This window comes from Thermobia domestica, chromosome 11 (assembly GCF_964235325.1).
Source record: "Thermobia domestica chromosome 11, izTheDome1.hap1.1, whole genome shotgun sequence".
Lineage (NCBI taxonomy): Eukaryota > Metazoa > Arthropoda > Insecta > Zygentoma > Lepismatidae > Thermobia > Thermobia domestica.
In genome coordinates this window covers 206,196,881-206,209,442 of record NC_137464.1, presented here as the reverse complement: position 1 = coordinate 206,209,442, position 12,562 = coordinate 206,196,881, and the positions used below count along the sequence as shown (strand labels likewise).

Here is a 12,562-nt window from a genome sequence, read left to right as displayed (position 1 = left end):
TTTCTTGTTCTTTCTAACGCACTGTGCCCATTTCTTAAATGGGCGACAGATTAAACCACATAATATAATTGAGTTATTCTTAGAAATTTGTAGCAGACCAGCCGTTTTCACGAAATTATTCTTCTACTTGTATATAGGATGAAACGCAACAAAATTATAAAATTACACCATACAATTCAGTATGCTCACTCTCGGATTGCTGAAAGTTAGTTCCAGACACGGTGATATTTTTTTTTCTATTCTCTTCTTGTTCGTTGGAATTAAAAACGAAAATTTCTGCATAAGTGTTATACAAAGGAAAAAAATACAACAGCGATAATTAGATTTCTTTCTTTTTTGATTTGATCAATTACACTAATTAAATTTTTATAAACAAGTATTAAACACGAGAGGTAAAAACTTCTATTCTTGTGGACAACTAACGATTTTCACATCTTCCATCATCGTTCACTTGCCTTAAACATCATCTCTCTTAGCGTAAATGGCATAATCGTTGGACGTTAAACTGAGAGGTTTCATTTCACTTTTGAAAGATACACTATGGAAGGTTGGGTTATAAGTTAAAAACCAGCAATATTTTATACTTATTATTCTTCCATCAACAAAATATTGAAAACTTGTAAATGAACGGTAGGAAGAAGTACAAAAGAATCGGAACGATCAACAATTAGGCCTCGTTTTAGTTGCTAATTCTTAAATTTCTACAGTGCAAGTTAATATTTCTTCTGTACGGTTTAAGTCTGGAAGAGAAAGGACTTCTTTATAGCTTTGTTTTACGCCTCTGCTTCCATTTATCTAATACAAATAACTTAAATTCTTGTAGTAGAGTGGAAAGAAAAATTGTTTATAGTTAAACTGGGAGAATAGTACCCGAGAAGGAACTATATGATGCTAAAATAAATAAATGTCTATGACACAATCAATTTACAAGCTTTTATGGAACGGTCGAGATTTATCTTATCAAAATATATATATATATACAAGTTCTTGTTTCTGTTTGGGTCTTTTGTGATTGCCTATAAAGTACAACTATTTTTTTTTTTTTGTTTTGTTTAGCAATTTTCTCATACCTTCAACACTCGAAAAAATCGCTTTTCATACTAGAACTATTAGAGTTTACCTCTTTGTCATCTAGAGGAGTGGTGCAGAACGCTAAATTGTAAATGGTGATATTTGGACAATTCTTCTTTGCAATGGTAAGTAATATATATATTGTTAGTAAAATATTAAATTAAGTCTAAATTATTCGTGTTAAAAATATTTACTTACGTATCAGCTAGAAGAACTGAAAAGCGGTATATATATATATATATATATATATATATATATATATGGTAGACTTACCACCTTATTTTGTTGAAACAACATCCCCCAATTTACTGCGATATTTCCTCTTTACAGGAACATCGCTTAAAGGAATAAAATTGGGACAGGCTCACGGCATCTACTAGATTGGAGTAGAAAATTTTCCATTTATCATGTAAATCTTTTATTTTTTTTCTTTCACTTGTCATCTTGAGTATATTATTTAATTCATTTATATAACGGGAACCTATAAAAAACTTACGAACAGGAAAATGGAAGCACGAATTACATACATGGCACTAATCAAGATGGAAAATTAGAGTCGTAATCAACAGAGAGAAAAATCTTTTAATATAGAAATGACTACAACTTGTGCACACCAAGTATTAGAAGCCAGTAACAAAGAGTATACTTATTTTATTGGTCTTCTCGTAAAACTAAATAAAAGAAAAATTGAAAACCTTGTTAGTATAAATGAAAATCACAAATATAATAGCTCGAATCATATTAAAAATAATCATAAACTTACAAGCAATTGTTGTTCTTTACATTTACGTTTAGCAGTTGTGACTTTTAGTTCGTCTAATTTCAACCCTTAAACATACAGATTTATCGCTAATTTCTTTTTCCACCTAGTATTTAGAGAAGAACAGGTCTTCCAAACCGTAAAATTTAAAGAAATATATTACTTTTTTCTTAAAAGTAATTTCTTTAATACCTTCAACTGAAAGCACACTTTTGGATATATTGGAATATTTGTTATCGCAAATTATCTTCGCAAACTTGTCTTAAAAATTTTAAATCTTTCATCTTGCGGAAAATATTTCAGCAATAATTATTTGTACCTTTGATACCCATTCCAAAAAAAAAAAAAAAAGTCTATATTTACAACCAAAAAATCTGCTTCTCATTTCCTCTTATGTATCGCACTTACATTGCTAACATTTACTAATAACCCAACAAAATTAAAATTGTTATGTTTTCTAAGAACTTAACAGTTCTAATTCTCCCCATTTCTGTGGAAAATACGATAAAATTTGTGGTTTTGTTGTTTTATGAAATTAGAAGTCAATTCTAGTGTTCCTTGTTCGTCTCTAACAACTTTGTAATTATCCAAAACTACGTCTTTCGTGCACAGCAACGTTTTACAACTCCTTTTCTGGAATGAGTGTACGTTTCCGGAAAGGTTTGCTAGAGGTTTGACTTCAATGTCTATATTAACATAAGAAAATTTATATTAACTTTGCACCTCTAAATTAATTTTTTTCTGTGCGGATAAGATCAAATTTGTAAATGGAAATCTTGTGGGAGTTTGTAAAGAAAAATGTGTTGAATTTATAATCGAAAATTTTTCCCTTTCTTAAAGAAACGAACGAACGTCGAACGAGTCTTCGGTTTCGGATTCTTAATATACAAGGGGTCTAAAATTCAAGTGACAGTCCTGTAACAGAAAAGTGTTGGACTAGATATCCATTTTGGCCATAGGTGATGAGTAGTATTCGGGAAACCAAAAACACAAGTGAGTACCACGACCGTCATCTTCAAATGCCATTTTGAATATTATTTTAATTTCTTAAATTGGAAGGTGGGCACGTGGCACATGTGTTCAGACTGTTTTCGATCGGAAATGCAATGCTGCTCTCTCTTTTGTCATATCGCTAACCATTGATGAATTATGGCCTGTTTTATCGTTGCATATCAGTGACTGAACAATATTGTTGGCGCCCAGGAAGATATTGAGATTATCCTGGTGTGTAAAAATCGAGCTCGCGTATGATGGGTGCAGAGTTTAATGCGCTACACTTCAAAAGGCAGCCCATATTCCACAATGGTGTGGCCAAACTCATCAGCAGATGTCGGGATTCGGGTTCTGTGCACGACAGGCATCATAGTGGTCGTTCGAAAACATCTGCAGATGAGAAAACCACAGTTGCTGTCCTCGCATCCTTCAGTAAAAGCCCCCAACATAGCACACAGCGTTTATCCCAGGAATGTGGAGTTAGTCGAACGTCCATTCGGAAGATACTTTCCACTAACAAGTGGCATCCGTACAAGATCTACCTTCAGCAGTATCTCACAGAGGACAATCCAGACCGTCGTGTACAGTTTGCAGAATGGGCAACAGCACAACTGGCAACGAATCCAGATTTCCCATCGACCGTGTTGTTCTCCGCCGTGGCGAAGTTTTACATCGAAGGAGAAGTAAACAAAGAAAGCCACCGCTACTGCATTGACAATAACTCTTTAACTCTCATTAGATGCATACGCCAGGAGTGAGTGGTGGTCAGAAGGTTGTGGTATGGTAGTTTTTGGCACGAGAATCATAGGCCCATTCTTCATCTACGGCACTCTGAACGTGAACCAATACCTACGGCTGCTGAATGAGGATATCTTGCCGTTAGTTCATATCCAACTTTTTTGCAACAGTATCCCCTTCCCATTGCGGATTTGGCGTGCGGAAATATCTGGATGAACAGTTCCGTGGGAGGTGGATCGGACGTCGGGGACCCGTGGAGTGGCTACCACGCTCTCTGGATTTCACGCCTCTCGACTTCTACCTGTGGGGCTACCTTAAATCCATGGCATATGCCGTGAAGATCCGGAATATACAACATCAAGTGGAGCGGATTGAGGATGTATATTCTTCTGTTCGTCCAGAGACATTGCTGGCTGTGGATGAGGAGTGGAAGACGTGTATGGCACACATCATTGTTGCACAGAACGGTCATTTGGAGCATGTGTTGTGATGGTATAAAAAGGGATAAAACAGACCATAATTCATCAACGGTTAGGGATATGACAAAATGGACAGCAGCATAGCATTCCGGATCAAAAACAGTCTTAAAATATGTACCACATGCCTAACTTCGAATTAAAAAAAATAGTGATATTAAAAATGACGAACTTCATAATTGTGGTCGTGATGGTGACGTGTGTTCTTTTTAGGTTCCCCCGCTTCACTTATCATCTATGTCCAATGCAGACCTCTAGCCCAACGGACGTTTCTGTTACAGGACTGTCACCTGACTTTTGGCCACCCTTTAGTTTAAAATAACAGGTAACATTAAAACCAAAAGCAAATAAAACATAATTGTTTCTTTGTGTCATTTTGCTTTCTGCTGATTTTACAGAATTGTCGGTTAATTTTGTTATGTTTAGATTCCTCATTTAGTATCTTTAGCTCATTCATTAACTACACAGCGACTAATTTCTCTTTCATTGTACGAGCTGCCACTTTATAAAATGGCACATTTTAAAAATAGTGTTTGTTCATATTTAAAATTTTTAAACAATGTCATATAGCATCGTAACTTTCGTTTTCAGAAATTGGAGTGCAGTAATTACATACAGTATCTTCCAGTGTCGTAACGCCGAATTTCTGGACCAAAACGACTTAAATGCTATTCGTACCACAACGAGATTAAGAAAACCAGTGTTATTTCCAATTCTTTTGGCAACTCAAGAACTGGAAACTAAGCAGGTAAATTTGTTAATAAGTCTTACGTACATTTTTGGTGTTCGAGCGAAGATAGTCCTTTTCAGCAATATTGTCATTTTTGAATGTAGTTTTTAAATTGTCTTTAATTCTGTGTAATTGTTTCCATTTTTTTCTCTTTTATTTGATTTCCTAGTTCCACCTGTAAGCAAAAATTAAAAGATTTTCTGTAAAATAGATAGTATATCTTCCTGATTAAACACATCTGCGAAATTCTGCGTAATATCTGAATATTATCTTCTAAGCCATTGTGAAGTTTTCGGTTATTACTCCAACAATTCTTCTAAATTTACCTCCGAGAGTAGTACCTTGTATTCAGCAATTTTTTTTAGGAATCTCTTCTTTAGTTAAATAAAATCTTCTCCAATCATTCTATTGTATTTTGCGGTAATGCGACTTTAACGTTTTTTGTGATTTAATATTCTGTAGAGCGAGTGAAAATTGAGAAAATTTCAATCATAAATATTTTTTAAAACTTCCAAACTTTCGGTTCAACTAATAAATTTCTGTTTTGTCTCTTCATTCTAATTTTCTCTTCAACTTAGCTTCATTTTTTCATGATGAAGTTCTTAGCCTGAGGCGAAACCCTGAAGCTGTAGGACCACCCCTTGTCGTCTTTCCGCGACTTTTTATTCAATATATTCGCAGCTTACTTTTATATCTTAAGGCCTTCTCCTCGATCCGTAATGTAAGGACGTAACATGCTATGATGGTAGCAACCCACATTAGAATAACAAGGAAATTTCATATAAATATACTACATGTAATATAAATATTATTCACATAGTAATATAAATAATTTCTACTTTCATATGGTATCTCGCGAGTTGGTCAAATACAAGTTCTACTTTTCTTATAAAATATATCGTCATCCTTGTCTCCTGCTGGGTCATACATATTTCAAACAATAGTATCAGACCACCGATCGAATAGACGAACAGTCCGCTGCAGTACGCTGAAGGTGAACAAAACGAAAATGCATCCAAGAGACCAGAGCTGTCGATAGTCATCGTGGAATTCCTAGCCTATCAGGATCGGAGCATTCCCTAATAATATTAGTGCCAACCATATGCCCATCGCAAATAATGTTTCAGTTATCGTACAAATTATTGGGAAATTAGTAACCGTTCCGTTTTATGCTTGTGAAACTTGTTCGCTCATCTCAGGGTGTTTACCGTAATCATCATGCTTTCCCCTTTCACTTAGTGTAGCGATCTATCACGCCCAGAAGTTTGTTAAGTCTACCACACTCTCACCGACCCCAATTCTTTCGATGGCGATAAACCTGTAGTAGTATTTGGAGCCAATAAGATGCTTTGACAACAGACTCAAGTTAATTGGTCTACAACACACTTAGTTTTCAATACAGTAGAGTCTCTTTAATTGGAAGTCGAAGGGGACACGAAAAAAGTTCGAATTTGAGTCGAACCAAGAACGACCAAAAAAAGGTCGAATTAACCAAGAACACTCATTTTTAAGTAATAATAAAGGAACAAAATAACTGTTATATATGAAAAACTAATTAACATGCAATTCACCTTATCTTAAAAGCAGCACATTTTCTGCGTGATCCAATATTGCCGCACACAAACAAACTTACATTTACTGTACTCACATAAACTAAACGTATAATGGAAAATACATTTATATATACACAGCAGTATCACATACCCGCACAAGACCACATACACAAGTAACAGCCTTAATTATCTATTCTCTCACTTGAAAAAAAGTTCGTGATTTTCGTTTTCTTTCTTTTGTTTGTTTTCACGCGGTCTACAAAGTCTTCAATTTCGTTGCGTGAAACACGTCTTAGTCTCGTTTGGTTGAAATTCAATAAATCGTCTTAAATTTTCAACGATTTCGAAAGCTTCTGATGATGTAGATACGCGTTCTTTCGTTACTTCACCGCCAATCTCTTCTTCTTCATCTTCTTTATCATCACCAGATGAATCGTACTTTTGTGTCACTTCTTGCACAAACTCTTCTTCTATCATGCCTCCGCATACAGTCACTTCACGGTCGACCTCTACATACTCGTCGTAACTGATGTCGGTTGCCACTTCTCGCCACTGCTCAAAACTATAGCTTCAGATTCTTCTGGAAAGACTTCAGCATTGGATTCTTGGTTGTAAAACCCGGCTTTCCGAAAACAGTTCGTAATTGTATGTTGACTAACCCGCCTCCATGCTTTGTTCAGCATACGACTAGCATCTAACAAATTAATGTTTGTTTTCTCTGTAACATTGTCTAAGATTTTGAGAACAACTTGCCGTCGGTATAAATGCTCCAAATTTTGTATTATCCCTTGATCCCTAGGCTGCACCATTGATGTTATGCAGGGAGAAAATAGATTATCTTCATACACTTGAGTTTAGGAATCTTACAATGAGCCATGCAGTTATCAAGAAATAACAGTATTTTCCTGTTATAGTTTGCAGTTTTCTCTCAAGATTTGTAAGCCAGTTTGCGAACAGTTCACTGCTGATCCACGCCTGTTTTATTGGCCTCGTACTGGACTGGAAATTTTTTTTACAGATTTCAAACACCTTGGTTTTCCAAATTTTCCTATCATCAGTAATGGTAAATTTTCAGAGCCATCCATGTTCGCGCCAACTAAAACAGTCACTCTTTCCTTACTACCTTTCCCGCCACTGCATTTCTCCCCTTTGAATGTTTTATTCGGCATGCACTTAAAAAACAATCCTGTTTCGTTCACATTTAACACGTCTTTTGGTTCATACTCCTTAACGATTTCAGATAAGCCCTGAAACTACCCTTCAGCTTCTACATCAACGGAGGCACTTTTAGCACACACGCTTTTGAAAGAAATGTAATATCTTTCTTTAAATCCAGCAAACCAACCAGAACTTACTTTGAAGTTCTTTATTTTAAGGTTTTCAGCAAATTCTTCAGCTTTGACACGAATTAGTGGGCCACTTATTGGTATATTGTACTCACGCGATAGTTTGAACTACTTATACACACGCCCATCTTCGTCAGGAAATTCACCACCTCATACGCGCTTCCTGTGTCCTCCACTTTGTAGACTCCAGTTTCCGAGAAGTTTTTCTTTATTTTTAATAAAAATTGATGATGTATTCGGCTGTATCCCATATTTTATGCAATGTCACTTTTCTTCATTACACCAGTTTTCATTTCCCGTAGAATTTCTACTTTTTTCTCTAACGTTAAAAAAGTATACGCGCAATGCTTCGACATTGTGCATAATCCAGGCCAATAGATCACAAACGAATCTGCTTACTTTTTTGTCACTGCTTTTAGTTCAGTTGAAAAGAATTGCACAAATGTCTCGTTCTTACAAGTCATTTGCTAGTGGAGGAACAGGGTTCAATGTTGTTCACATGTGTTCAGAAGGGAATGACACTTCTAGGTTATTGAGAAGGAGGAGATATGCATACCAACACCCGCCGGATTCTGTATAGCGGGAAGAAGTGCAGCGGAGGTGGTATCAACAAACAAAACTTTCTCTTTCCCACGGTCATCTGTGGATAGGATAACAGATAAACAAAAACCAGCTAAAATTGCATTGTTCTGTTCGCAATCTGTCGAACACTGCAAATTTTTCCACTGGAAATACTTCGAATTATCCAAACAGGAGGTTGAAAAGTTCGATTTACCCACGATTTTTTACCATTGTTTCTAATACAGTTTTCAGGGGGAATAAACTTTTATCCAAGTTCGAATTAAAAACAGTCCACTGTATATTTTCTGTACTATTAAATACATAGAAGTTGCACAAAATTCATGCTTCCTAAATGGTACCTCCAGTAACATGTATAAGCAAGCCTTAGGCCACCGAGATCGGGAGGGAAGGACTTTCAGCAAACTGAATTAATTCGACCAAGCAGACACCCTTCCAGCTTGAGGATTCTTACTGTCGGTAGTAAGATGGAGTGCTAGAATTCAAAGGAACGATCTCGAGTTTGAACATATAGCGAATACTTTCGTTTCATCGCAAATACTATAATGGCATAAAAATGGATCCCGCTATAGTGCACCTAAATGAAGAGAAACAACTTTCGTGAGCTATGAATTGTCTAGTGGAGGATCGTGAGGGAAAGTCCTGTTGTGATCGAATGTAGGTACCATAGAAGACGACGTGAAAAGTGTGTAGGTGAGATATTGTGTTACAGGAGAATATAAGAGAAGATCCCAGGGATGCGTTAACTAATTAATGGTATTTCTGCATAAGTATGGCAGTTCATATAATTGTGGAGGTGAGAATCTGCATGGCTGATTGTCTCTATAACGAATTCAGTTTCGTTTGTCATTAGTTAATGTGTCATCAGCTATGAAAAGATTGTTTTAAAATGAAAAGAAAGCAGCGCTGAATCATTTTATTTACTGGAAAAAGAACGGCATCGGGAAGAGGAAGGATTTTCTTTTGTAATGGTAATTCAGTTTTTACAACTATTTGATCCATTTTAACAACTATTAGCAATAATAATATTGATTAGTTATATATTCGACGATTCAAGGGTTTCTGCCCCTGGGTGCTTTCCTCCTGTATCGTATATTGTACATTGAAATGCCCGCAGTAGGAGAACCGGGCACTTTTCCCGATACTGTTAAAAGTATCCTCTGAAAAGAAAAAATATTTATAATCATTCCTTGATGTATTCATGTTGAATTCAACATATGTGTGTGATCTTTTTCTTACAAGAACTATTTTTGCGTAAATTAGCGGAAGGGTAGGAACGTAACAAGAAACATAAAAGCCACGAAAATGATTACTTGTGTTCTTGAATAGGTTGTTGATAATAATTATAAAGATTTTATAGCTACTGTTAACTAACAATAGATTAAATTGAGTCTTGTTTATTCTACAAAATGAACTAAAAGGAAAGATGTAATTGTTTTTATCTGGAGTAACATGTGTATTATATTGGCCACCGACCATATCTTAATCGTGGCTACACAACTAGTTGTCGGCGTCATTCAGAGTATGGGAAGACACGTACCACCCCTAAGCTTGAGAAATGTAGTAGCTTTATGATATTACACATAAGGATTAAAATATCAATGAAAAATCGGATCCTGAGGAACCTTCCCCCAAATGCAAACTCAGAATAACCCCACAATGGTCAACTCGGTTTCGATGGTTATTACCCTGGCCAATATTACTTTAATTAAATGTTACAGTAAAAAGATGCATACACCTCAAAAAGAAAAAGTTATTCAGGCACGCTGATGAATATTGTAAAATTTCTTGGGTAGAGCAAATATGTACTCGGGATTTGGACTTTTCCCATCACCTTTTTATTATAAAAAATTCCTTTAATACAGAAGTATGTACAATAAAAGTTTCCTTTAAATACTTTAGGTTAGAGTGTGGTAGGAACCCGATGACCAAGCGTCGTGGGCTTTGAGGTGAGGTAACTCTTTGACCAGGCGTCGTGAGAGGGGTTAAGTTTTGTGTGATTAGGTGTCTCCCTCGGTGACCGGGCGTCGTGAGAGAGAGAAGGAACCCAATGACCGTGCGTCTTAGGGCTTTAGGTGGTTTGATCAACCTGTGGAGATTGATGTTGGTCGAGACGTGCAGCTCCCTTTTATCCTGTAGTGTCAGCTTCCTTCGGTGATCCTCGTCCTTAGTGGCGATGGTGGACAACTCCTCTTCGGGATTGTCGTCTGTTTGTGTTTATTTACTATTAACACATGTAGTTCACACGTGATTATTGCATGACGTGTAGACATGCGGAACCTTACAATACCTTCCGACCTTCTTCGTTCAAGAATAAATGGCTCGTTTATTCATCTTCTCCCGTTAGTTGATGATTACACTTATTACCATAGACCATTGTTAGTAACTGTAATAATAATAATAATAATAATAATAATTTTAACGAAGCAAGAAAACGAGTCATACAGACAAGCCTGAGTTGTTGGGACCCAATTTTGCGGAGACAGTTAATTCGAACCCCAACCGGTGAGTTTTCTCAAAAAGGGTACATATCGTCGGTACTATTCAGCTACCTCGTATCTCAAAAAAAAAAAAAAAAAAAAAAAAAAAAAAAAAAAAAAAAAACACCTACAGGAGAAGAAAAAGTTTGAAAAAGTGGGAAATTAGTTGTCTGCGACTTTTCTGATGGAAAAGTCAATTTGCTATCGTAATTGATTTCTCCGTCAGAAAGTCGCTGACTTTTAACTAATCTCTAACTTTTTCAAACTTTTTGTTGTACTGTAAAATAGTGTTTTAATTATGAGTAACGAGGTATTTGCAGAGTACCGTTGGTATAATAATGTCACAAAAAGCGACCTGGCTAAAGAATGTTTAAGCCTTGCAGCAGTAAGGAAAAATAAACTCAGTCAAGCACTGCATTACTTACAATTATTGTAACTTTTAATTACTCAGTGAACCATTGTGTTACTTATATTTAATTAGTGTATTTCTTAACAACAGTAAAAGATTACAAATATTATTTTTAGGAATTAAATCCTTCAGTGTAAGCAATGTCACGGAAATAACATTTTGATAAACAAGCAGTAATTGTATCTAGTTTAATAGTGTGTAAAGTAGTGTAGCGTGTTAACCGGTGAACACTAATAGAGTGGGATCAACTAAGAAAATAATCATGGCAGAATAGTATGGTACAGTTGGCGAATCACGCCGTTGTGGTGATGTTATATATAAAATATGTATTTTTTTGTTGTTACCTGTACTTAGGTAGTGATCTTGTATATGCTCATCGCCTCATAAGGGATATTACATAAACTTTCTTTAGTCAAGTTGATCCCAGTTCAAAACATGTTGACTGTTGGCTATCCAATCAAAATACCATTACTGCATATTATACCTTGTAATTATAAAACCTAACTTATTATTACATTCTACTTTATTGCCGGCAAGTCACACCTTAATACCATGGAAATTTATTGGTGTCGGTTACACTTCTTTGGAAATTTTGTCACAGTACCAGCATATTTATGAATATATGTAAACTTTGTATTGTATTGTTACGTGTGGTTATCAAATTGTTGTTATTGCAGCAGCAATAATTCTAAATCAATCTTTAACAACTTTTACACACACAGGGTGTTTCACCTAACTTTGCGACCTAAAGTATTTCCGAAATGACAAAAAATTTGCCCAATGTAGTTACGCAAGAATGTACCCATGCCAGGGGCGTACAAAATGTTGTAAACAACAAGTGTCCCCAGGGGTTCCAAAGTAGGGCTTCAGGGGCCAACTTAAAAATTTCAAAGGGGCCGCGGTGGCTCAGTGGCAGAGCGTTCACCTCTGGTGCTAGGGGTCTCGGGTTCAAACCCTGCTCCCGCCAAGTGAACTTTGTGGAGGACAAACACCGTGTGCGTGGGTTTTCTCGGGGTTCTCCCGTTTCCTCCCACTTTCTTCATTCCACCATTTTCATTCATTACTCATCATCACCGTCTCCTTTAGCCTAACCGGCATAACCGTGGGACGTAAAACAAAGATTTCATTTCATTTAAAAATTTCAAATGGAAACTACTTATTTTTATTGCAGATTCTGATTCTGCGATCAAAACTAAGCAACTTTAATTTGAAGCACTTTTTCGTTATTCTAATAGATGGCGCTGTAATCGCAAAAAAATGAATATCATCGTACGTACGTCCCCTAACTTTGCGGCCTCAAATATTCCCGAAATAGCAAAAACGTGACAAATTTAGTTACGTAAGAATGTACACATTTTAGAGGACTATACATTTCTCTAAACAACAAGTGCCCCCAGGGGTTCCGCCCCAGGGGCCAAACTTAAAAA

At 36.1% G+C, this 12,562-nt stretch overlaps 1 protein-coding gene across 4 annotated transcripts in view; it reads left to right on the top strand.

Annotated features, from left to right (window-relative positions):
• Positions 1–12,562, top strand: part of LOC145664673 (uncharacterized) — a 39,023-nt gene that overhangs the window by 19,493 nt on the left and 6,968 nt on the right. For 3 of the 4 annotated variants that reach the window (XM_081731521.1, XM_081731522.1, XM_081731523.1), the window contains 2 exons: positions 1,057–1,196; positions 4,630–4,786. The gene's annotated coding sequence lies outside the window, so the exon portion shown is untranslated. The remainder of the gene's footprint in view (positions 1–1,056; positions 1,197–4,629; positions 4,787–12,562) is intronic. The other variant, XM_081731524.1, reaches the window with a different exon arrangement.